General features: G+C 39.5%; 1 non-coding gene across 1 annotated transcript; it reads right to left on the bottom strand.

Annotated features, from left to right (window-relative positions):
• Positions 1-24,247: 24,247 nt before the first annotated feature.
• Positions 24,248-24,353, bottom strand: LOC120281564. Its single transcript, XR_005542702.1, has one exon. It is a non-coding gene; the product is annotated as a small nucleolar RNA R71 (small nucleolar RNA).
• Between the last annotated feature and the right edge of the window lie 2,695 nt (positions 24,354-27,048).

The raw sequence follows: 27,048 nt of genomic DNA, 5'->3' as shown, positions 1-27,048 counted from the left end.
ATCTTCGTCAATGTTATCCCTTATTGAAGAAGCGACGTGATCTACGGCATAGATGTTTACCCATTTATGTTGCCTTGATGAAAAGTGTGGATTCGGGAGTGTTTTTGGCGAAGTACTGTAGTAGGTATTGTAGCAAATCACTGCAGCAATTTAATGTAGCAATTACTATTCACAGGCCTCTGAAAAACCAAGTTCTGTAGATTCACTCGAGCGTGTGGAAATTCCATATGCCCGTGTGGATTCTCGATTCTAGCCCTATATAAAGCCGTGATTCAGCCCGATTTGAGAATTCTCTTTTCCATCTTTTCTCAATCTTTACCCCAACTTTGGAGAGGCCTGCGGCTAGGGTTTAGATGGGCTTTGCCAAGGTTTTTAGAGTGGTTCTACGGCCTCTGACATCATGTTCCTTTAGAAGAGAGTTGTTGGGGGAGCTTTCGTCGGCAATGATCCGACGAGGTGTGTCCTAGGCTTGACAAGGGAACCTTTGAAGAGGACGAGGCTATTTCACAAGGCCATTGACATGAATACCAAGGGGGTTTTACTTATGGATTGCATGTTTTTACTTTCGATTTCATTATTGACTGTATCTTGCTCCATGGAGAGCTAAACCCCTAGAGGGTACTTGGACTTGTAAACCCTAGGATGTTATTGTTTCATTGAACTTTTATTATATTTCTATAATTGATGTCTTTAATTGAGTTCCAATCTTGAATGCTTGTTGAATGATTTCTCCCTTAGAGTGACACTAGGGTTGAGAGTCTACATTGGTAATCCTTGTGAGTGAGTAACACACCATGAGGGTTAGACAAAGAAAGATTGGAGAGGATCGAGAGCGTGAGTCAAGAGGTAGCAGAACGTCCCCTTTCCCCTTCGGTGTGATTTATCCTGCCTCCACGTTCTAAAAGTTCTTTGCGGTCACAATAGAGTGAAGTTCTAAGAGAGGAACTCCGTTGGAGAATTGACGTAATCCTTAGTGCTAGGGCTTAATTATGACTAGGGGTCTTTTGTCTGGACCAAAGGGTTAGACCTATATTAAGGAATAGGGTTTATCACTTGGAATCCCTAAAGCTTCTTGCAACTGCACATAGTGTGAGGTGTTGAAACTAAGTGATTTCTCCGCCAGGGCATAGTATAGAGTTAGTCATGGTTGACCTTAGGTTTGGGACCGTGTAATTTAGGACTTCCATGACTCATTAAGAATTAGTCAGGAGCTTAATAGTTGGTCTTGCACTTGAAGCAATAGTCCTAGGGGGAGCAATGTCCGGGTGCCCCACTTTCTATCGATTGCCTTTCCTCTCATTTTATTGGTCCTCTCATTCTTAATTTCTTTATTTCTTTGTATATTGATTTTATTCACACTACTATCAATTCATCTTCACTTTAGTTAAGTAGGAATCTTTGTGTTTCTGATCACTATTCCCTATGGATTTGACTACCCGCTCACCGGGGTATTATTACTTCAACAAACCCATGCACTTGCTGGTCACACGCAAGGGGTGTGTCAGCAAATTAAAGTGATAGATGGAGGAAAGCAATGGAAGAAGAGATAATAGCTCTAAAACAAAATCAGAAGTGGGATTTGGTACCAAGAACAGAAGAAGCAAAACCAATCTTGTACAAGTGGGTGTATAAGGTGAAGACTCGAGCAGATGGAACAGTTGAAAGGTATAAAGCTTAACTTATGGCACGGGAATTCTCGCAACAATATTGAATAGACTATGATGAGACATTTAGTCATGTAATAAAGCTCACAACAGTATGAGTACTACTAGCTCTAGCAGCAAGTAGAAATTAGAAGCTCTGGTAGATGGATGTGATAAATGTCTTCCTACATTGAGAGTTTGATTGAGACATCTACATGAAACAACCACAAGGATTTGAGATCAAGGCTCATCTAGAGTATGAATGCAAGCTCAAGAAGCTATTATATGGCTTAAAGCAAGCTCCAAGAGCATGGTATGGGAAAATTGCAGAGTTTCTTGTACAAAATGGCTACAGGTTGATAGCATCATATTCGAGCCTATTCGTTAAACACACAAGAGGAAGAATGCCCATAGTCCTAGTGTACGTTAATAACCTCATCTTAACCAGAGATCTCACTAAAGAAATCTTGGTGAATTGAAGTATTTCCTAGGGCTCGAAGTTGAGAAGACAAAGGAAGGTACATTCCTCTATCAACAAAAGTATGCAAAGAATCTATTGGAGACATACAAGATGTAAGAGTATAAGCCACTGTCTACACCAACGGAGCCAAAATATCAAGTTTCATGCTGGAGAAGGAAAAGACTTGGAAGATTCACGGATGTATTGACAACTGGTAGGTAACCTTATCTATCTAACTCTTACTCAACCTGACTTGGAATATGCAATTGGAATAGCAAGTCACTACATGCAAAATCCCAAGAAGCCACACTTGGAAGCAGTTCAGCGGATACTTCGATACTTGAAAAGAACTATGGATTACAATATTATACATCATAAAGGTGAAAGATGCCAAGTAATTAGATATTATGGCACTGATTACGTTAGAGATTGTGGCACTAGACGATCGACGATGATTTATGTCTTCAACTTAGGATCAGGAGCAATGTTACTGATAAGCGCCTAAATATGTGTATTCTATACGTATACTCATTGTACTATTTATGTATTAATAGATGAATCGATGCCATTTTTGTGGTTTAATTGGTTTTTTCATGTTACAGGCCTCAAGGATGCCCAAGTGAGCTTGGCAACACAAATAAAAAAGAAAACAACACCGAAAATGACATTTTAGAGCCCGGGTACTAAAGCAGCACTGTAGCAATCACTGTAGTATGAAGGAGTTAGGAAACGGCAAAGTTTTAGTTTTTTGTTGACAGGTTCTCTGACGACTATGAAGATGCCCACAAACTGGCTAAAAAATGTGCAGTTTACTACAACAGTGGTATTATAGCAGGTTTATTATAGCACTTTACAGAATTTTTTGGCCAAATCCAGAAGCTCTTACATGTTCCTTCATGCCTGTGAACAAGGCTGTGAAGCTAACCTTAGAAGGTCTTTAAAAGGGATTTTTAGGGCAAAGAAAGGATCATCTTCTTCTTGGGCCTTTTTATCCGCCGCCACACCCTTCTTAGCTGTGATTTCCGGTGACCCACTGCTTGAAACTTTACCAAGAAGAAGGCAAACATTGGAGGAAATCAGTGGAAGATCCAAGGCATCAAAGCGTCATTTGAGGTGAGATCTCAATGAACCTTCAAGATCTTCACCATCCAAAGTGATCTAAAGCTAGAGGGACTAGTTCTTGCTTCATTTCTTGTTTATTTGTTCCTCGGAATTGTATGAGTGTTCCTCTATTATGAGGAACTAACTTATTTTTAGACATGCTGAACTCTAGGGTTGTTTGTTTGTATTTTGGATAATCATCTTTGTTGATGTATTGTTGGATGTTGTATTTCTTGTATGGAATCTTGTAGTTTCTGGTTCAAGCTTTGTGTTCATTGATGTGTTAGATTGCATGAGAACTCTGTGGTTCAACTTCTAGGTTATACTTGATTATGTGACCATCGCCTTTGTAATAGACACACTTGCTTGGAAGGGATTCATATATGAATACGCCGTGACCATCAGGTATGTCGTATCCCTCCAAACATTAGGATTGAACCTAGTTTGAGTATCGACCATAATTATAGATTTCCTAAGCGTAATACAATCATAGGAGGATTTGGGCAGAAGCGATTCAAACCCAATACTTGTATTGGATTAGGGGTTAATCATCGTGACCATCCTGGTTGACCTACTTTAAAAGTCTCTTGGCCCAAACTACCATCTCAACATATCACCCTAAGTTCAAGACTTAATAACAACCCTAGGAGTATTTGTTGTCCAAATCACCCCTTCTTGTGTTTGGTTCTCCCTTGATTGCCAATTGTGCAAAGTAGTAGTGTGGATTTCATTCTAGTTAGTTCTTTCTCTTTTCGTAATTACTGTTCATCTTTTGAAGTGTTAGGCTAGGAAATAGATGAAAGAGAAGTAATAGTAGCTCATTGGCCCCATGGAATATGACCCCTATGTCACACACAGGGTATTACTTGATGACCCCGTGCACTTGCGGGACTCAATCAGTCATGGTGCAACAAGAGATAACCTACTATATCTCTTTCCACAACAGAAGCAGAATATAGAGCAATAGTTATGGTAGCACAAGAAAGAATGTGGTTGATGCAATTGGTGAGAGATCTTCACCAACCTATTGAACAAGTAACACTTCACTGTGATAACAGGTCAGCAGTGTCTAGTAGAAAATCCAATGTCTCATGCTAGAACCAAGCATATTAAGGTGCACTGCTACTTCCTAAGAGAAAAAGTGTTGCAAGGTGAGATTTACATGAAGCTGACGCCCACAGAAGAGCAAGTTGCTGGCATCTTCAATAAATGTATCATCACAAAGAAATTTGAAGATTTATGTGGATAGCTTGGGTTACTCAAGAAAGCATCAATTCAATGAAAGTCGGTGCTGCGGAGAAGTAATAAAGGATAATAGCAAGCTTCTAGAAGAAGCTTGAATCATCATCACCGACTTACTTTGTTGAAAGTTTAAGCATCGCCTCATTAGGATCATTATTATAGAACATTCAAGCTTTGTATGATAAGTATCTAGAGTCATCTATCCACCGACTTTGGTTGCTACAAATATGAGTACCAAGGTCCCTTAGATATGTAAGTCAAAGCATGCTCAGTGAGTGGATAGAGTGAGAATGAGTGCATAGTGTGAGTGAGTGCTAGTGTGAGAAAGTGAGAGAGTGATAGTGGAGTTAATAGAGTGTAATTTTTTGGAGTATTAATAAAACAAGTTCTAGATATTCTCTCTCTACTCAACACAAATGTTTACAACAAACTCTTAAAACAACCCCTCTTTAACAACAACAAAAGGGAAAAAAATGAAAAAATGACAATTATTGAGGTAAGTATGTCGCATTACTCTTGATGCTTGACCAGTTAAAATAGAGCAGAAGCACTAAAACACAGCCACTAGGAAAACTTTCATATCTTCAACTGCATTTGACACTGGGGAAACAAGTACCTACTTAGCTAAACAAAAATTTCCCAAGAACCTCTATTTCCCACTTATAATGATTCTTATAGAAATACTATTTGAATAAATTGACACAACATTCGAGAGTATTTAACAAAGATGGTAGTGGATTAGCTCTATGTCTGCCTAAATGTAATTTTGTTTCTCCATCTCTATAAAAGCCCTATAGTTAATGGTGCATGAGCCTTATATGAGGGAATAATCATTTGATTGCTTTCAAGTTTCAGGAAATAATGGTTCATAGGTACTTAAAATGGAAATATGGAAATCGAATGTTTGTATATGTGGGTGAGCTTTGCCCAAGTTAGGATTCTCCTTGCATTCACATAATATTTGTATATGTTAAATTGTTTTAGACCAAATAATATTTACTAAAGAATGATCTGGAACAAAGTTAATTTACTATCACAATCGGCCTATAAATTATGAAAGATGGATTGCTAACTACTGTACTTCTACAACCAATAGATAATACACAAAAACAAATGAGATATGATTGTTAAAATTCAATGATAGCAACTATAAATAACCATCCATAATCACTATCATGAGAATACCAACTAGAGAAAAAAACCTTAGTAGCTCCATGAATCCCTCACAATTAAAATAGCATCTAAAATAGCATTTGGAATCGACCCTATACAATGATCACTGAATAATAAATTTCTAAATGATACATATTATGTGCCTGAAGTCATCAAAGAAAGGAATATATGTTCTTTTACTTTTGGAAAACACTCATATCCACCTCTAGTTATATTATCAAAGCAATAATTTAACAACCATGGAACATCTACCTTAGAGTTATTAAGCATATAAACATCAATGTTTATAGAAAATTCAAATTTGGCATATGCAAAAAAGATAAAACTAATATAAAATATACTCTTTCGGATAGAAGCAATAATATAGAAATCGTGCAAAATTTTAAAATGTTTTTCAACAAAATGCAAAAATCAGCTTGATGAGAGCTTGTTTACATATATTTCTTGTTATTATTTTATATGGATCAAGCATGTTTTTCCTCAGGTATATACAATCATGGCATGTGCAATTCATTATTTTCTATAGCTAGGGCATGAGTAGGGCATTAGAAGTAAGAGAAAGCAAAAGATGGTAGTGTAGAATGCTCATCATGGGTTTCCAACAAGCTACAGGAGTAAACAAAGGGCCTAGGAATTTCCACATGCGCATCTGTGCAACTTCTGGGGTGTTTAAACAAAAAAAAAAATTCAAATATCATAATGCCACATCGGCAGTCACACGCGCATGTGTCAAGCTGTGTATAGTTCATCAAGAAATTTGCAAGATTTTCTCTGTTAGAAAGCCACACCACCACTGATACAGCCATATGCTAGATTGTGTGGCTCACAAAGGCACCCACACGAACTGACACATGAGTGTGTGGCATCCTGATAACCCTTTATAAATAGCATTATAACTTTATTGTATCTATCTTTTCTTTACCAAGTTTGGAGCAAGGGTCGCAGCTAGGGTTTAGAGACTTGGTCATTGTAACCAAGAGAGAATTTTATCTTTGTTCTCCATTGATTCCATCATCCATAAGTCCATCAAGGGATTCACCTAAGCATCGCTCGTGTGGACTAGGGCAGTTATTTATATTTGGCTTCTAGTGGGTTGGTTTGTTGGTGGTTCAAGAGCGCATCATCAACTCATCCATTGAGAGGACTAGGGCAGTTATTTTTATGGATTCTATTTTGTTTCATTTGTTTCATTTGTTTTTTATTGCTTTTCTATGAGGAGCAAAGTTCCCATGGTACTTGGGCATGTGAACCCTAAAACTATTATTTTGTATGATTTAATTTTTTTTTTTAATTTGAGATTAGTTTTTGAGTTTCAGCCTTGTGCTCTTATTACCATGTAATCCATTATAGTGGGAGCTGGATTGCACATTTAATCACTTTAGTGATGAGTTGAGAAATCAACTAGAGTTAGATTTAGTAAAGTTGAAGAGAGTAGAGGGTGAGCTTTGAGATAGAAGACTTGTTTCTTTTGCTCTCTGATTTGATTAACCCTACCTTCGAATTCCATAGAGTGTAATGCAATCATAGGGGCTTTAGTGAAGAGAGAGATCACCACTAAGGCTTGTATGGGATTAGGGATCGATTGCCTTGAGAAAAGGATTGATCTACTTTAGGGAATTGGGTTGATCTATTTAAGATACCTAGAGTGGCATGCAGTCATAGGTGGCTTAGGCTATGAGAGAGATCACCTCTTGAGTCTCATATAGAGCTAGTTACTGGTTTCTTTAAGAAAGTGTTCTACATGCTTTAGGATACCCATGATTCACACTATCTCAATTAGAAATCATACATGAAGTTCTAGGGGAAGCATTGCCCGAGTACCTTTCCTTTGATTGATTGAACCCTATCTCTGTTTACTCTTGATCACATTTTCCTTCTCTTGCTTGATTTCTTGTTAATTACATTTACACCATTATTTGAAGGCTAAATAACAAGGAAGTGGTTATTACTAGTACTCTTGTTCATTATGGGATATGACACCCCCTCACTCATAACTTTATTACTTAATGGCCCGTGCACTTTCGGTGCACTATCACTGATCTTGGTGGTGGGCTATAACAGCTATAGATCAATTACATAGACTAGCCACAAATAGCGTACCATGTTTTGTTAAAATAAACCAAAATACATTCCATTTGATGATGATATATTGTTACGTCAAAAAATATATCCATCACCAAGGTATTTAAACACTTGAAAGTATAATATTAATAAATTCATAAATATGCCTTACATAAATATATCACAAACAATTATTTATCTCATAGAAAGATGATACCAACATTTCACTTCAATTGCGCGGTTCATGATCAAAACTCAATAAATCTAACAACAAAAGTTTATAATGTTGATTTGGATATCTAAACATATCTTCCAACATCTAAGAATCTTTGATAAGGAAGATATAAGCTTTGATGAGAAGAGGATGTGTGATTTATATCTTTGTAAGCATAACCCAAACATCACAATCTTTAGTTGGATCTCAATTGGCAACACATTAATTCAACATATTTATGGATTATTCTATTATAGTCTTGGATGCTTGAAATCATTGTATTGGTTGATTGAATGATAGCATTAGCCACCAAGGCAACCGCTATAGAAAAGTCATTAATATTGTTGTGACTATCACGTTTTTTAACCTCCTTGGACTTAGATGAAGTTGGAGCCTCAAATTGTGATGGTTAATTTATAAGTACTAGTAATGCTTCATCTTCAACTTCATTTTCATGTACATTTATTAGCGATGGTGTGTGTGTGTGTGTGTGTGTGTGTGTGTGTGTGTGTGTGTGTGTGTGTGTGTGTGTGTAAGTAAGGTTAAGTCTGTGAATGGCGCAAGTGCAAGGGTCACAAGTAATACCTCGTGGGTGAGCAAAAGGGTCATATTTCTCAAGGAATTGTGAGAGACTCCTATTACATACTTTTTTATTAATTAATAGCTTAAGTGTCTACGGTGTTTCTCAAGTTTACTTTTACACATCAACAAAATACTATTATCAAACATGCAATGAATCACAATTTACAAGATAGAATAATCTACTACCAAAGGAAGTTCACAAGTAAAGTTGAAGTATGTTGATAAGTGCTTGTGTATTAGTAATAAGAAGTATTCTTTTCTTACAATGAGCATTAATTTTCTCAGATTTTATCACTAATACATGTGTATTTGTGTTTTTTTGTGGATGTAGAGTTGTGGAGACAAATATAGAAGAAAGAAGCCCAAAGTAGATTGTGAGTGCATTTGGTTGATGAAATCTTGGAGTGAACAAAAGTAAAGACACAAGTTGTGCTCAAAGACATGTGAGTGTGTGCCAACCTCCGTTATGTTCAATGAAATATGCAAATTGGAGGGGCACAAAGGTAGTCACACTCATGTGTTCCGACTTATGCAAAGCTAGCAAAATTGTCATCAAATATGCTTTTAATTGAAGATGTAACGCGATCTATAGCACAGGCAAAGCTAGCATGTGTCGGTTAGTAGTTACTGTTCACATGCCACTAAAAAATTAAATTTTTGCAGATTTACGATGCCCGATTCCAGGCCTATTTAAGTCGCAATTTCAGCCCAATTGGAGAATCATTTTCCCATCTTTTACCCATCTCTTCACCATCTTTGGGGACACTCATGGCTAGGGTTTAGAGGGGCATTAGCAAGGCTTTTGGAGTGGTTCTATGACTTTCAACACTATGGTCCTTCAGAAGAGAGTTATTGGGGGAGCTTTCGTCGGCATCGATTCGGCGAATTATGCCCTGGGCTTGACGAGGGAACCTTTGGAGAAGACTTGTCCATTCCATAAGACCATCAACATAAAATACCAAGGGGGTTTTACTTATGGATTGCATGCTTTCACTTTCGATTTCATTATTGATTGTATCTTGCTTCATGGAGAGCTAAACCCCTAGTCGGTACTTGGACTTGTAAACTCTAGGATGATATTGTATCTTTGACCTTTCTATTATGTTTCTTTAATTGATGTCTTTAATTAAGTTCCAATATTGAATGCTTGTCGAATGGGTTTTCCCTTAGAGTGACACTAGGGTTGAGAACCTACATTGGTAATCCTTGTGAGTGAGTGACACACCATGGGGGTTAGACAAAGCAAGATTGGAGAGGGTAGAGAGGTAGTAGAATGTTCCCTTTCCCCTTCGGTGTGATTTATCCTACCTCCACATTCTAAGAGTTCTTTCTGGTCACAATAGAGTGAAGTGCTAAGAGAGGAACTCCACTGAGGCTTAGTTGCGTAAGCAATGGAGTGAAGCATTGAAGTAATCCTTAGTGGTAGGGCTTAATTGTGACTAGGGGTCTTTCGCTTGGACCAAAGGGTTAGATCTATTTTAGGGAATAGGGTTTATCACTTGGAGTCCCCAGAGCTTTAAGCAACTTCGCACAGTGTGAGGTGTTGAGACTGAGAGATTTCTCTGCCGGGGCATAGTGTGGGGTTAGTCACGGTTAACCTTAGGTTTGAAACCGTGTATTTAAGGATTTTCATGACTCATTAAGCATCAGTTAGGAGACATAATAGTTGAGTTTTCACTTGAAGCAATAGTCCTAGGGGGAGCAAAGTCCGGGTGCCCCACTTTCTATCGATTGCCTTTCCTCTCATTCATTTCTATAGCGTCCCTCTTCCTTCTTCTTTCCTTATTTTCATTTTTATTGATTTTGTTCACACCATTATCGATTCATCTTCATTTTAGTTAAATATCAATTCTTGTATTTCTAATCGCTATTCCCTGTGGATATGATTACCCATTCACCAGGGTATTATTACTTTGACAAACCCGTGCACTTGCGGTACACACGCAAAAGGGCGTTGTCATACGTAGACATATAATTCCCTTTTAATTGGGGCCCTATGGATCATGAATAAAGATATAAATAATAATAAATCCACAAGAACAAAGAATAATTAATTCCTAAACTAACTCCTTCCAATAGATCTCCGATGGTTGAGGTTGAGAGAATCCCAAAATCGTCAAGATGGCCCGAATCTCTTCACGCGACCTCCACTATTGATGCACGTTGACTTCCCCTTGAGAAACTCACTGTAATCCACTGAAATCTTGATGGAACTCATCTCCAGCCATACAAGTCTCCAGAAATCTTGCCGCTTTCCCTAAATTCATCAAAAGAGTCTCCCTCGGATTGAAAACCCTAGGGTATTTATAGTATCGATTCTGCCAAGACCTCACTATGCTAGTTGTAGAGGCCGTGGTGAGTAAGTTTGTTGCTTAGGCCCCAAGTCCTGTCCTAGCATGGTCTATCTAGGCATTGTGTGGATTGGTTACGGCCTTTATGATTTACAATGGCCATTATTGAGGCTGTTATGACTTCTGTGTTATTCTCTGTGATTCCACACACTACCACAACTTGAAAACTATTGTGATAAAAGTGGACAACGGCCGTGCTAAGATGTTACCATGCCATTGTGAGCGGTGGTGATGCTCGTGTTTAGTAAGTTGACTTGTTTTGCTTCTAAACGCCTCTGTATTTGCTTCTTTTACCCTAAAATAGAATAAAGCCTTGTGGTTAACAAAAGAATGCGATTATATACTACTTTGGTAAATGCAGCATTAATGATATATAAAGTATGTACTTTCAAGCACTTATAATTTATATTTTGTACTACAATAGAATAAAATTCCATACTAAATGTAGTATTAATGATATATAAAATATGCACTTTCAAGAACTTATCATTTATATTTTCATTCTCACCAAAATTTTTCAAGTTTTCTTTATTTAAGGAAACCATCAAATCAATATTATTAATCGTATCCCTGAATAAGTGCCAAAAGATGTATTTTCTAAATTTTAACCCTTCCTCATCTCATATTTAATATAGTCTTAGCATGTTGCTCAGTTGTCCTATCTTGTCCATGAAGCTAAACCAACTTCTCATAATTTTTAACAACCTTGTTCAATGATAGGGGTGCAAGTATACGTGGTAATCATGCAATAGATTGCCAAAAGGTGAGATATTGGTCCATAGGGAAGAATGAGATTACTAGTAGTAACCTTAGTTCCAAAAATTAGCCTGGCCAAAAGAGTGATGTGTGTGAACAAAAGAAAGTAAAAAACAAGAAGTACGGGATAAAAAAGTAGAGAAATCAAGGGAAGAAATGATGTCTGGGCAAAGCATCCCTCTAGGGTTTTGTAAAGTGTAGGACAAAGGTTGTCTAAGCATGCAATCCTATTTGAATCGAGAAATTATCTAAATCATACTAAACTCCTCTTTCAAGGGTTAAGAGTAATTGAATCAGTACAATGCTGATGCAGTCACCACACAATCGCATTAACCCTCCATAAAACCTCAATATGAGTTAACAAGAATTTCTTAAAAAAGTAATCTCTCTCTTGTGAAGAGAGATTATGATGATTGCATTTTATATCATGTTTTGTACACCTCCAATTTATACTTTTGCTGATCTTTTAGCACTTTTTGTATATATCTGATGCTATTATAGGAATGTTGTGTTTATTGCATAGGATTTTAGAGTTTTGAGTAAGTAGGAGTGTAATCGAAGGAAAAATTGACCAAAGAATACGAGTTTCTAAGTGTCCAAGCCAAGCATGGCTAGAGCACAGTCGTGCTCTTTTGCTGTGATTATTACTGTCACCAAGAAACCTGAGTAACATAGCCAGTATATGTGTGCTCCAAGGAGAACATGGGCGTGCTACCTCCTTATAATTATCATTAAATTAAAGCTCCTTTTTCTTCTGGGGAAGCACGGTCTGTGAGCTCCTTTCACTAGCATGTTCTAGTAGAGCACTGGTAGAGAATGACCGTGCTCTCCCTGTAATTTTCTATGGATGACACTTAGCAGATTCTCACTAAAGCCCTAAGAAAAGCACGGCTTAAGCACAACCGTACTAAGGCCGTGTTGAGCCCGAAAAGTCTTTTTTATCTCCCAGGTCTAGGTTTTGAGAGGGAGCTGGGCTAGGGTTTTCAACTCCATTGTCTTGGCGATCAATGGAGGTAATGAGTAGACTTCAACACACCATCTAAGAAGATTGATAAGTGCTAAAATAATCATATTTTCTATATAGGTTACACTATATTTATCATGGAGTTTAACATGTTCAACACCAAAATAATATGAAATTTCATTCTTTTGTTCACCATTGCCTTTATTTTTGTTTCGGGGAAAAAGAAGCAAAATTAGGGGTATTTTGAAGTGAAATGAACCAAGTTACTGAATTAAGGGTTCACCATGGCTCACAACAAGCATGATGACAAGTTACCACCCCTACGGTCTACACTTATCATTGTTGTGATCAAGCCATGGTAGCCTGAACCCACCGATAGCAACACAAAAGCCACAACGGCCTTACTATGGTCATTATGAAGACCATCACGGCTGTTATCAAGATACATAACGCCTAGAAGACCCTGCCAGGATGTGACTTGGAGACCAAGCAACAACTTATGCACCACAGGTACCACAACGCCCGTGGTAAGGCCATGGCCGAACCCGACTCTATAAAATCCTAGGTTTTTCTGAAATCAAGGAGACTTCTTTGCCGAGTATAGTAGAGCGACAGGATTTTTGGAGATCTGAACGACGAGAGATGAGATTTCTTCCATATTCAAGTGGATTCTAGTGGATTTGTCAAGAATACATCAACGAGAATTATCGGAGAGGATCGCACATGACAGGCATCTTCAAGGATCATCATTAGAGGGACGCAAGTGACACAGTCATCCAGACTATTATGGGATCCTCTAATCTTCAACCTTTAGAGAACTATTGGAGGAATTTAGTCTAGGAATACATTCAACACTTATTTATTTATTTATTTTGGTCTTCTGGTTCTCTTGTGCTTTAATGCTTTGCTTTTTATGATCCATAAGAACCTAATTTGAAGGGAATTGTATGTCTAGGTCGCTCAGTTATTATTTATAAATCTTGATTGATTAATATATATTGTGCTAGTTTTTATAATCATTACATGTTCTTAATTGATTATTGTTATTGATAAATGCTTTTGTATTAGTATTACGAAGTATTCTTTTCTTACATTGAACATTACTCTTCTCAGATTTTATCGCTTATGCATGTGTATTTGTATTCTTTTGTGCATGTAGGATTGTGGAAGAAAGGAACCAAAAGTAGATCATGAATGTAATTTTTGATGAAGTCTTGGATTGAATAAACCTAAAGACACAAGTTGTGCTCAAAGACATGTGAGTGGATGCCAACCTCCATTGTGCTCGAGCGAACATACAAATTGGAGGGGCACAAAGACAGTCACACTCATGTGTTCCGACTTGTGCGATATTAGAAAGATCTTCATCAAATGTGATTTTATTGAAGACGCAACATGATCTACCACATGGATGTGTTCCCATTTATGTGGCCTCAATGAAAAGTGTGGATTTGGGAGTATTTTGGTGAAGCGCTGCAACAATTATTGTAGTAAATCATTGTATCAATTACTGTTCATAGCTCACAGAAATTCAATTCCTAGAAATTCACATGCCCGTGTGGATACCCGATTCTAGCCCTAGTTAAGCCATGATTTCATATGTTTTAGAGAGCTTTCTCCCATCTTTTCCCCATCTTGGGAGGCGCTCGCAGCTAGGGTTTGGAGAGGCTTTGGCTAGATCTTAGGAATGGTTCTACGGCCTTTGACACCACACTCCTTTGGAAGATAGTTATTGGGGGAGCTTTCATCGGTAATAATTCGGTGAGGTGTGCCCTAGGCTTGACGAAGGAACCCTTGGAAAAGACAAGGCTACTCCACAAGACTATTGATACAAACTACAATGAGGTTTTACTTATGGATTTCATGCTTTTACATTCGATTTCACTATTGATTATATCTTGCTCCATAGATAGCTAAACCCCTACTGGGTGCTTAGACTTGTAAACCCTAGGATGATTTTATTTCATTAACTTTTCATTATGTTTCTTTAATTGATGTTTTTAATTGAGTTCCAACCTTTAATGCTTGTTGAATTAATTTTCCTTTAGAGTAACACTAGGGTTGAGAATCTATCTTGGTAATCCTTATGGATGAGTGACACACCACGAGGGTTAGACAAAGCTAAGTTGGAGAGGGTCGAGAGGGTGAGTTGAGATAGAGCGAAACATCCCCTTTCCCTTCTGATGTGATTTATTCTACCTCCACATTCCAAAAGTTTTTTGCGGTCATGATAGAGTAAAGTGCTAAGAGACAAACTCCGCTGGGGCTTAATTGTGCAAGCAACAGAGTAAAACATTGAAGTAATCCTTAGTGCTCGGCTTAATCGTGACTAGGGGTCTTTCGCCTGGACCAAAGGGTTAGATCTATATTAGGGAATAGGGTTTATCACTTGGAATCCCCAAATCTTCATGCAACTCCACACAGTGTGAGGTGTCGAGAGTATGCCTTTCCACCTGGCATAGCATAAAAATTAGTCACGGTTGACCTTAGGTTTGGGACCTGTGTGTCTTAGGATTTCCATGACTCATTAGACATCAGTTAGGAGATATAATGATTGATCTTGCACTTGAAACAATAGTCCTTAGGTAAGCAATGTTCGGGTGCCCAATTTTCTATCGATTGCCTCTCCTACTTTTCTATTGCGTCCCTTTCTTCTTTACTTTATTTCTATTGGCATTGATATTATTCACACCACTCTAGAATCATCTTTACTATATTTAAATAGCAATACTTGTGTTTCTGAGCACTATTCCCTATCGATATGACTACCCACTCACTAGGGTACTTTATTACTTCGACAACCCGTGCACTTGCAGTATGCACTCGCAATGGGTGTGTCAGATATTTATGTGGATGAGGAGGTTGTGCCCCATGTTGGTGATGCCCATGGTATGATAAATCTATGCATGTTCTATGAGATTAGGCATAGCTAAGTTTCTAGATTATTAATTACCCCTTAGCCTTAGGGTTTGATTGGTCTCTTCTCATGGGATTCTCGCGCTTAAGTCAAACATAAGAGGATGAGGTGGAAGAGATTCCATCTTAAGTTCCTAGTGATTTAGACCTAGTCGCCAAGTGATTTGGGCTAGTAAGCCTTTGAATTCCCTCGGTTCGATCCTAGAACATGATTGACACTTAATGCCTATCATAATTAATAACTAAGATAACTATAGTACATACTCCCAACCCCTTCCAAGTGTGCGTAATGATGTCTCTAATTGTATTATTCAATAGTGTTGTATAAGTAAAACTAAAGAAAGAGCATAAACAATTAGGCTATTGATTAAGAGAAAAGGAAGTAATAGGAGCCTCTCGCCATTCCTGGGGAAATACGACCCTCGTGTTCACCAATGAGGTATTACTCAATGACCTGTATATTTGCGATATCACGGATAATGAGTGCATTTTATATAGTTATTTTATATACACTATTGTGTATTTTACTTCTCCTTTTAATATGTTTTCATTATAAACAGATGCTACTCTAAGTATGTTTGTTAAATATTCTAGAGAATTGGGGTTCAGACTAAAAGGAATGAAAAAGATGAATTCTGATGCAAAATAGTGTTCGAATACAAGTTTTAAGACAAGCAGGGTTCGAAGCACACCCATGCTCGGTAGTACAAGCGTGCTGATCCCCGTGCGATTCATTGAAGTCTGCATAGAACTGAAAGGCACGGTTTCGCTGTCCCTAGTGCTATCATGCTTAGGGAGCATGAGCGGTAAGCATAGATGTGTTTACCCTAATGCGTTTCACTAGGAATCTTGTTGAGATATCAGCATGTCACAGTGCTCCTTGCAAAAGGCTGATCTCCAAGCAGGTCATAAGCATGGCCATGTTTGGGCCCATGCATTTTGCTAGAATTACGCCAAAAATCACTTCTCAACATCTGGAGCTATGTACGTTCATCAGCACGCCAATCAGAATGGGCATGCTTGTATCAGGAAAGGGTTATTTAAGCCATAAAGTTAGATTTTAAGGGGATCTTCTTCTCTCTTTCTGGAGGCACAGATGAGGGCACTGTTGGCATCATTCAGGGCCAGATATGGAGTGAGATAAGCATGGAAAAGGAAGATTGCTATTGACAGCCATCGTCAAGCTTTCTCCGATGAGATTATGAAGCAAGAAGGGAGTTTAATGGATGCTCTTTATTTATCTTCTTGTTTTCCTATGAAGAACTATAAAACTATAAGGGGCTAACCATCTTTTGGTGCCTTGGATTATGAACCTTGATTATTGATGTTTTGATTTTAGTACTTGTGAATATTGATGTTTCCTTGTGGTCTTCCTTTTGTTCATATTGTTTATTCATTTTATGTTGATTGCCATTAATGTTTGTATGTTACAAAACTCGATGTGTGGATTGTCGTTATCTGTGAGAGCATTGATATGGAATGCAATGTCCCCCATAGTTGTAATTGTAGTCAAGAGTACATATTAACCATAGATTGATTTCTTGCTGTCTAGAGGATAAACTTTATTTGTCTAGCTAGAGCACACATTAAGGAAGGGGTTGAGTCTGCTCTAAGCCTTTAGTGAGGATGTACGCTATCAAACCCTCTATAGGTAGTCACCATAGTCCAAGGACATTTTCATAAAATCATTACCTAGTCATTGCATTTGTCAAGGGGATTAGTCTGGGGCACTGTTCTTTCCATTGCTATCTCTTCAACCCAAAACCCTACCTCTTCTTCCTTCTCTATTCTTTTCTCTTTTAGCAGTTAATTAATTCAAACCAATCTTTGAGTCAGCTAGATATTACCAAAAGAGCAAGTATCGAGAGCTATACAAGTCCCTGTGGATTTGATTACCTGATCCTATTAGATACACTTTACTACTTGTACGACCCATTCACTTGCGGATATGCAAGGGGTATATCAACGAATCAATTGTAGTATTAATTGCATACTTGCATGTTTATATATTAGTGTAATTTACACACTCATCAGGAGTCTGTCAAGCTTTTAGATCTACTCGTGAGCAATGGTCTAGGTGTCAGCTTGAATTCCAGGGCATTTTGTTTTGTGAAACTTGTGGAGAAGGATAACACATCCGAATATGTGTGTGTATGGTGCAAGTACACTGGTGTCGAAGTAATAAAATACCTGGTGAGTCGGGTAGGTGAATCCATAGGGAACAGGGCTACTAGTACTAATTTCTTCTCTGCTTTCTAGCCTAATGATAAATGGAAAGGTGTGGTGATCTAATGTACGAAGAAATGAATACCGGAGACGAATATGCAATGGTAGAATGGAGGGAGATCTCAATCAATAAAGATGAGATACCCGGGCAATGCTCCCCCTAGGATCTAACATGAAGTTCAAGACTTGTTAAATGCCTCTAAACCAAGTCTAATGAGTCGAGGAAACCCAAGAACAACCGGTACTAGTCCCCTACAAGGTCCCAGCGGAGAAATCGCTCAATCTCAACACCTCACACCCCATATGACCGCAATAAGCTCTAGGGATACTTAAGAGTGAAACCAATTTCTAAAGATAGATCCAACCCTAATTCCCGGTGAAGGATTCCTAACCTCCTACAAGGTCCCAGTGGAGAAATCTCTCAATCTCATGCCTCACACCAAATATCGTTAGAGTCTAGGGAATACGGAGATAGGAAACACTCAATCGGAAGGGAAAGGGGGCGCTCCACTATCTCATGACTCACCCTCTCAACCCTCTTTAACCTTGAAGTTCTAACTCTAATGGAGACCTCTCACATCAAAGTAACAAATCATACAATGTAGATCAATCACAAAGATCAATAACACATGCAAGCAATGAAATCTCAAGATTAAAACTCAAATCAACTCGGATTAACTAGAAACATAAAGAAAATCACTACAAAAGAATAGATCTTAGGGTTCACATGCCCAAGTACCTACTAGGGTTTAGCCCTCCATGGGGCAAGTTACAAAACAATGATTAATACAATGAAAAGCAACAAAAGGCATAGAGAAAACCCCCTTGAATTCGTGATGATTGGACTTGATGGGTAGTTCAATATCTTGAAAGATTCCTCTCTGAAGTTAGGTCGCCGGTCGCTTCTGAAGTGCTATGACGGCGAAGGAAACTATCAAAGTTAGTGAAGAACATCCTCCAAATTGGCAAAAACCTCCTCTCCAAACCCTAACTGTCAAACCCTTCAAGAGGCGCACAAAAGATGATTAAGAATTGGGCAAAACGGGTATTTATAGGCCTTAGACCGCATCTGTCATGTGCCCCCTCGTGCCCATGTGGATTTTCCATGAGCCCGCATGGACTGCAGGAATTTCCACACGGTCGCATGAACAGTAACTTTGCTACATTACTACTATAGTAAAATTGCTACATTTTTGTTGTAGTATTGTGCTACAGTGCTTTTCACCAAATACGGTCCAGTCATTCTTCTCTTGAGGCCACATGGTTGGGCACATGTCCATGTGATAGGCTATAAGACTTTTCTTCATCGACGCATCTTCGAGAGATCTTGCAATCTTCGCAAAGAGAAGGAACATAAATATGTGACTACCTTTGTGCCCTTCCAACTAGTGAATTGACTTGAATCTCCTCAAAAGTTGGCACACATTTTCACATTCATGAACTCCTCTCATGTCTTGGTCTTTGAATTGCACAAGAACTCTCAACATTGTGCCTTAATAGCCTATCTTTGATCACTTTTAATTCTCCAAGGTATTCACAACCTAATTGCACAAAAGAACACCAAATGCACAATATAAGACATAAATCATGGTAAAAATGATGCTCAATGCATGTAAAATATATATAAAAATATGTCCACTCAAGCACTTATCAGAGGACATGGAGTATCTTAATGCCCGATCATAAGTTCAGTAGTAGCTCCTATGGAACAGGATGATTACATTAGAGGAGGTCAGAGGAACCAGAATAACCCATATAATAGTATTAACAACCAGGGGTGGGGGGACCATCCTAACTTATCCTAGAGTCAAGGTTAGCAGCAAAGGCCTCCTCAACAACAAAACTACCAATACCAGTCACAGCGGCTACAGCCTGAAAGAAAGATCTCCAAAGAAGACAGTTTGGACAAGCATATAACTAGTACCAATATCAGAATGGATGAGTCTGGTATAACATTAAGAAACGTTCAAGCATCAATCAAGAACTTGGAGAATCAAGTTGGACAATTGGCAATAGCTAATACAGAAAAACCACAAAAAAGCCTCCCAAGCAACACTAAAGCAAATCCAAGGGAGCAACTTAAGGCTATCTCACTCCACAATGGCAAGACCATTGAGGCAAGGACCGCTCAGGGTCCAAGTGCTGAGATAGAGAGGGCAGTAGTACAAGGAGGTCCTAGTACTTTACAGGAACCTATGGAGGAGGAAGAGGATGTAGTTAAGGAAGAACTAAAGGAGTCATTACCAGCTCGACCCATAGTTCAAGAATACAAAACTTGAGTTCCTTACCCTTCCAAACTGAAAGCCAGTAAGGAGGATATGTAGTTCAAGAAATTTATGACTATCTTCAGGCAACTCCATATAAACATCTCCATAGTTGAAGCATTGTTAGAAATGCCGAAGTATGCCAAATTTTTGAAGGACTTGCTCATCAACAAGAGAAAGTTGGAAGAGGTTGACATGGTGGCTTTCAATGGGAATTGTTCAGTAATTATGGTAAAAAGATGCCGATGAAGTTGATAGATCCTAGAAGTTTTGTGATCCCATGTTTGTTGGGTGATGGCGTGGAAGAAAACGCACTCACCAATTCCGGAGCTAGCATAAACGTCATGCCATACACTATTTACATGAAGCTTAGATTGGGAGATTTGAGGCTGACAAGAATGACTATGTAGTTTGCCGATAGGTCAATAAGAAAATCACGGGGAATTATGAAAGAAGTTCTTGTGGCCTTTGAAAAACTTGTCTTCCCCATAGACTCTGTAATTCTTGACATAGATGAGGATGTAGAGACCCCACTCATGCTTGGAAGACCTTTCCTAAATATATTCGGGGCCCTCATCAAATGGAGAGATGGAAAGATAACATTTAAAGTGGGAGATGAAGAAGTGGTGTACCAACTCCCAAGGGCCATGAAGCACTCGGTAGACTAAAAGATGATGAATGTTATTTTGTGCATGAGCCTGATCTTCCTATGTATGATTTTGAGCAGGATATGTTTAAGGTGAACCCTCCTCACGAATATGTGGAGGAGTAGCTTGGGGAAGAATAGACACAACTCACAAAGCCAAGACTTCAGAGGAATAATAGGAGTAATGTGAGAGAGACAACAACAAAGAAGGTACGAAGAAAGGTAGAACCAAAAAAGGAACACACTAGTAAGGTAACAAACTCTACTACTTTGAAAACAAGTAACGAATAAGAGGTTTCTCTACTTGCTTCAATTAACCCAGAGTTATCTTAAGGTAAAAACAGGTATAATAGGCTCGTGATGTAAAACAAGTGCTTCTTGGCAGGCAACCCAAGTAGTTTTCTATTTACTAGTTCGTTTAAAATTAGTTTTAGAACTTATTTGTTATTTAATAAAGTAGAAAAAGTGGTAATTAAAATAAAGGATGTGATGTTGGCTCATCCCCATTGAATTTTATGACCAAAACATTTTTAGGGAATCTAGTTTTGTTAGTAGGAATTGTTTTCATGCCATTTTACACAGGAAAAATCCTTAATTTTTAACTGTAAGCATCACAACGGGCGTGGTTAACCAGGTATACCCATTGTAATGCATAGGAAGATAGCTATGCTCTTCTAGGAAATTTGATCGAGTTGGTCACGGGCATACAACGCCCGTGATAATGACTGTGGTAATCTATCACCGTCATTTCATAGAGCGTGCTAAGTCTCTGGATTTTTTTAAAGGCTTGGCATGGCCTTACCACACCCGTTGTCTAGCCGTGGTCAGTACAATAAGCCTTACAACGGCCGTTGACATCACCTAGAAACTTTTGAACCCTAATAGAGTTGACAATGACCCTAAAACAAGCTTATGACGACGATGGTGCCTCGAAGAGACTGAACAGATGAATATCAGCCTTTGCATGGTTGTTCTTAACCCTGTTACGAGGTGATATAGGGTTGCCGATGGCAGACTCTTGTCCTTTCTCAATCGAAACCTAATTTTCTCTCTACCACTCCTTCCCTAACATTCTTTTAGTGATTCTGAGAAGCTTTAGCCTTGTTCCCACTTGATTTATCACCACATCAAGTTGATTTTCACCGCTGAACAACCTTCTCTTTTTGACCGATTCTGTAAGAACCCTTGCAACCCTTTTAAATCATGATTTTATGACATTTAAATGGCATGAAATAGTTTAATAATGCTTTGTGAATTTTTTGAAGTGAATTTCAATCAAAATAAGCCATTGTATAAAAATGTTTCACCATGGTCGGGCATCACAATGATCGTTATGATGACCATTGTGTTCAAATACTGAACCAGGAGAATGAGCCACAACGAGCATTGTTTACCTGCTATAAGGCCGTTATGAGGTTTTTTCGGCTCATCTTACCCTAGCAACACCTAACAATAAGGTGGGCCATTATTAGCTGATCGTCGCCCAATTTTAGAACACAACAGATGCACCACGGGCATTGTGCGCACATGGTGTGCCTAGCATAGTACACAGCAGAGCTACTAAATCCTACAACAAGCTATTATGTACCTGTTATAATCATCCAGAGAGTCATCACGGCCTTGGCAACAGGCGTTAAAAGACTGTTGTGATCATATAATGGCCATGGTGTACCCGTTGTACACCCGTTGTCCATTCTTACATTATATTTTCCATATTCTATTGATTAATTTTTTGTAATCTTTTAAATTGCAAGATATGGGTCAAAAGAGAACTACTAGTGGTCCACAGGCTAAGGCCGAGAATAAGAAGAAGACTGGAGTGTCTTCTCAGCCAGTTGTACTATGGATCAGGGATCCCGAGCACAGAGACCGCTACAGGAGGCTTGTAGATCAGAGGTTCGTTGAAGGGCGTTGGATAGACTGGCTGATGCTCGACCGTGTAGGTCTCACTAACGAGGTATGGGATCTTATTTATATTCAGGGCTGGGATCAGTTCTTCAGCATCGATGAGCTGACTTATTAGGAGCTCACAATAGAGGCCATGAGCTTTTTCGAGCTTGAACCGCACCATCACTAGCCTGGGGCATTGGCAGATGATCAGTTTCCAGATGCTCGAAGAGTAGTATATGATGTCATACATGGATGATTTTTATGCGAATGGGGTTAGTGGACATAGAGTACACCCACACAACATTGTACTTAGAGCTCCACATCAACCTACAGGTCTGCCTGAGTCCAGATCAGGTAAGGACCCAGACACATCGAGGCCACGAGACCAACATATATGGGACCTCGAAGGTATCTACCCTAGGATGGCTGGCATTACACTACTTGCATGCCATACTATTGTGGATACTGACCAAGTGAGGAGACAACACTGGGGTCATGAGTCTGAGATCTTTACTTTCTATGGAGTATAGTAGCTAGGGAGCCGATTCACATTAGTCACGCGCTAGCCTACTGCTTGAGACATCAATCTCATGACCCCCATCTGGTGACCGTATTTCTTAATCTTTACATTACCAGGCTTACATGGGGGCTTGGACTGATTGATCACTACACAGGCATACACTATGTAGGGGGCATGCAGTCGCTCGGGGTTACCACGCTCCAAGCTATGAGCTTGATTAAATGGTGGGACATACCTTACGGGATGTAGTACTGGGTGGTCCACGATTTAGTAGGCATAATAGCTGGTTTTGCTCTTGATGCTATAATCCTAGGCGAAACAATATTCGAGTACCCAACTTCTTATCGATTGCTTTTCCTCTCACTTATTTGTGCCTGTCTTTCTTATTTATTTTATTTTGTCTACATTACATCTTATTAACACAATTATTGCTTCATCTTCGCTTGGTTAAGTAGAAATCTTGGTGTTTTTTATTCCCTACTCCCTATGGATACGATATCCACTCACCTGGGATTTATTACTTCAACAAACCCGTGCAGTTATGGGTCACATGCAAGGGGCGTGTCAAGTTTTTGGGATCGTTGCTAGGGAGTAGGCGTTTAGAGATACTTTACACTTTGTTATCTTAGCTATTCATTCATTCATTCTATTTCACATCTCCTTATTCTATCATCATTTTGATTTGTTTTCTTTCTTTTGGTGCAGCTCCAGGTTATGACCCGAGGGAACCCTTCAAAATTCATTGAAGGTGATCTTCAACTTGAACATACACTCAGAAGAAGGGGTAAAGAACCTGTGTAAGAACCGTCTAATCAAGCTGAAATAGAAGTTGAAGGGTTAAGTAATACGACAGAGTAGAATGAACAACAGTGAACACTTTTCAACTATGCCAGACCCTCACTTTTGGGCACACAATCTAGTATTGTACGACCTCTGATTACAGCTCCAAATTTCAAGCTAAAAGCCGGCATTCATCCAAATGATTTAGCAATCATCTCAGTTTTATGGTTTGGCCGATGAGGATCCAAACAATCACATCAAAAACTTCTTAGACTTTCATGACATGCTGAAGATTAACGGAGTTTCAGATGACGGTATCAGATTGAGGGCTTTCCCATTCTCTCTCAAAGGAAGAGCCAAGCAGTGGCTTCATTCCTTGCCAAAAGCATCCATCACGACTTGGAATGAGATGGTCGAAGCTTTCCTTGCAAGATATTTTCCTCCGGGAAAGTTGGCAAAGCTTCGTAATGAGATATCATCGTTTGTTCAGATGGAGCTTGAATCTTTATTTGAGACGTGGGAGTGATTCAAGGATCTCTTGCGGAAGTGTCCACAACACGAATTTCCCGAATGGATAATCATTCAAACTTTTTACAATGGGTTGAATCCAAGTACAAGACAACTTTTAGATGCCGTCATAAGAGGTACAATGGGGAGCAAGACCCCTGATGAAGCCCGATAATTAGTATAAGAAATTGCCATGAATAGCTACTAATGGAATGCAAGGGAAAGGAAGAAAGTAGTCGGACTCCATGAGATCAATGCGGTTACATCTTTGGTAGCCCAAGTAGAGGCACTGAGTAAGAAATTGGATACATTGACTTCACTGAGGGTGGCCGCTATCACGAGTTGTGATGGTTGTGGGGGTTCACATATGCCGTCTAATTGTCTTATTTCGATTGCTACTTCAACCCCGATTGAACAAGTAGACTTTGTGGGCAATTTGGGAAGAGTACAAGGCAATCCTTATAGCAACACCTACAAGCAAGGGTGGAGAAACCACCCCAATTTCTCATGGAGTAATCAAGGGTAGCAAAAGGCCATGGCACAACCGAGTTTTCAACAATAATAAGTACCGAACATGGAGAATGGAAGGAGACCCGGATGACCGACTTAGAGGAAGTCATGACCAGATTTGTGCAATCATTAGATATACAGTTTCAATCAGTCGAGGCTACACTTCGCAACCACACCACTTTCCTACATAATTTAGAGAATCAAGTGGGGAAATTGCGAAGTCTCTATCAGAGAGACCACAAGGAAGCTTGCCGAGTAACACCAAGACAAATCAACGAGAACATGTGAAGGCGATCACTTTGAGAAGTGGTCGTGAGGTCGAGGGTAGGCTTCCAAGCAAGAAGACCAATGTTGAAGCACCCGAGGTCCTGGAGGTTGAGGAGAGAGCCAACAAAGAGAAGAAGGTGGCATCCCCACCTTACAAGCCAAGAATCCCTTACCCTTCAAGATTGAAGAATGACAAAAATGATGAGCAATACAAGAAGTTCTTGGGTCTATCCAAGTAATTGCACATCAACATTCCTTTTGTGGAGGCATTGTCTCAAATGCCTTGGTATGCAAAGTTCTTGAAAGATCTTTTGACCAACAAGAGGAAGTTGGAAGAGAGTGCATCGGTGATTCTAGATGCCTCTTTTCCGGCGGTGTTGCAAAAGAATATGCCGAACAAGAAGAAAGACCTCGGAAGCTTTATTATCCCATGCAACATTGGCAATTTGGGTGAAGAAATGGCCTTGGTCGATTCAAGGGACAGTATCAACGTCATGCCATACTCATTCTTTCAGAAGCTAGGCTTGGAAGAGCCTAGGCCCACTCGGATGACATTACAATTGCCGGACCGAACGGTGAGGTATCCGAGGGGCATCATTGAAGACATGCTTGTCAAGATTGACAAGTACATTTTTCCTGTAGACTTTGTAGTGTTGGATGTCGATGAGGATGCAGATGTTCCTTTGATACTTGGAAGGCCATTCTTGTGCACTTCCAAGGCACTTATTGCTATGGACGGTGGAGAGTTAACACTGAGGGTTGGCGACGACAAGTTAACCTACCGCCTCGCCGAAGCCATGCGACATTCTCTTGACTTTGATGATACTCTTTATTTTCTTGACACTACCGATGAACTAATTGATGAATATGTGCAGGAAATGTTGAATCCGGACCCGTACGAGGGGTTACTTGACCAAGAAATGGATACTGAAGACGTGATGATGCTTGGTCTAGAGGAGAAGGCATAACCTACCCCGGGGATCATCAAGATGCTACCCCAAAAGATGAAACAAGAAAAGAGACGGCACAAGAAACGCCCCAAGGCTGTTGGGAATGTGCAAGAATGGAACAAGGCTGACAAACCCTTTGGTGATAACAAGCTCGAGAACTCTCCCTCTACCTTTAAAAGACTATGTCATCATGATTCCAAGTCATGGACAAGAGGGGAAACTTCATCTATTAGCCCCCGTGAGGTAAGACAAGGTACCTCAAAGCTAAGTGATATTAAATAAGCGCTTCTTGGGAGGCAACCCAAGTCTAGATCTTTTTGATGTTTTTGCTGTGATTTTCTTGTGGATTATTTGGTGTAATCGTGTGCTTAAATGTGTTTAGGAAAGTTGTTGGTCGTTTGAGCGAGTTTCCTTGGGTTTTTCCCTGGTATATGTTACATGCAAGGCAGGCTCTGAGTGTGTATACATGTTTAGACATGTTCTGCAGAACCTGCAGTTTTTCTAAGTCATCCAGAGAAAACACTTGGTCGTGCATCTTTACTGAGAGCTCATCCCGAGAGGACACAGGGGCATGGACTCGCCCCTGTGAATGACCTTGCGACGGTCACACGCCCATGGGTAATTTCCGCACGGGCGTGTGTCTTCCTATAGAGACTTAGAAATTTTTCCCGAGAAGACACAGGGGCGTGCATCTACCCCTGTGGATGACCCTGTGATAATCACACGAGCGTGGGTAATTTCCACACACCCGTGTAGATCTCTGGAGAAGAGCTCTCCTCCATCCAAGAATACACAGGGGCGTGTGAGTGCCCCTGTGAGCTGGTCCTGTGAAGATCCTCGCCCGTGTGGATTTTCCGCACGGGCATGTGTTACACTTAGAGAGCTGTCTCGGTTGGACAGAGAAGCCACAGGGGCATGAGTTTGTCCCTGTGGGTTGGGCACACAGGTGTGTGTAATTTATGCACACCCGTGTGGTTACATTCAGAGGTTTAGAGTGTTATCCCGAGAGCATATAAAGGCGTGCG

The sequence above is a fragment of the Dioscorea cayenensis genome, chromosome 17, assembly GCF_009730915.1.
Source record: "Dioscorea cayenensis subsp. rotundata cultivar TDr96_F1 chromosome 17, TDr96_F1_v2_PseudoChromosome.rev07_lg8_w22 25.fasta, whole genome shotgun sequence".
NCBI lineage: Eukaryota > Viridiplantae > Streptophyta > Magnoliopsida > Dioscoreales > Dioscoreaceae > Dioscorea > Dioscorea cayenensis.
This window is presented reverse-complemented; position numbering and strand designations above follow the sequence as displayed.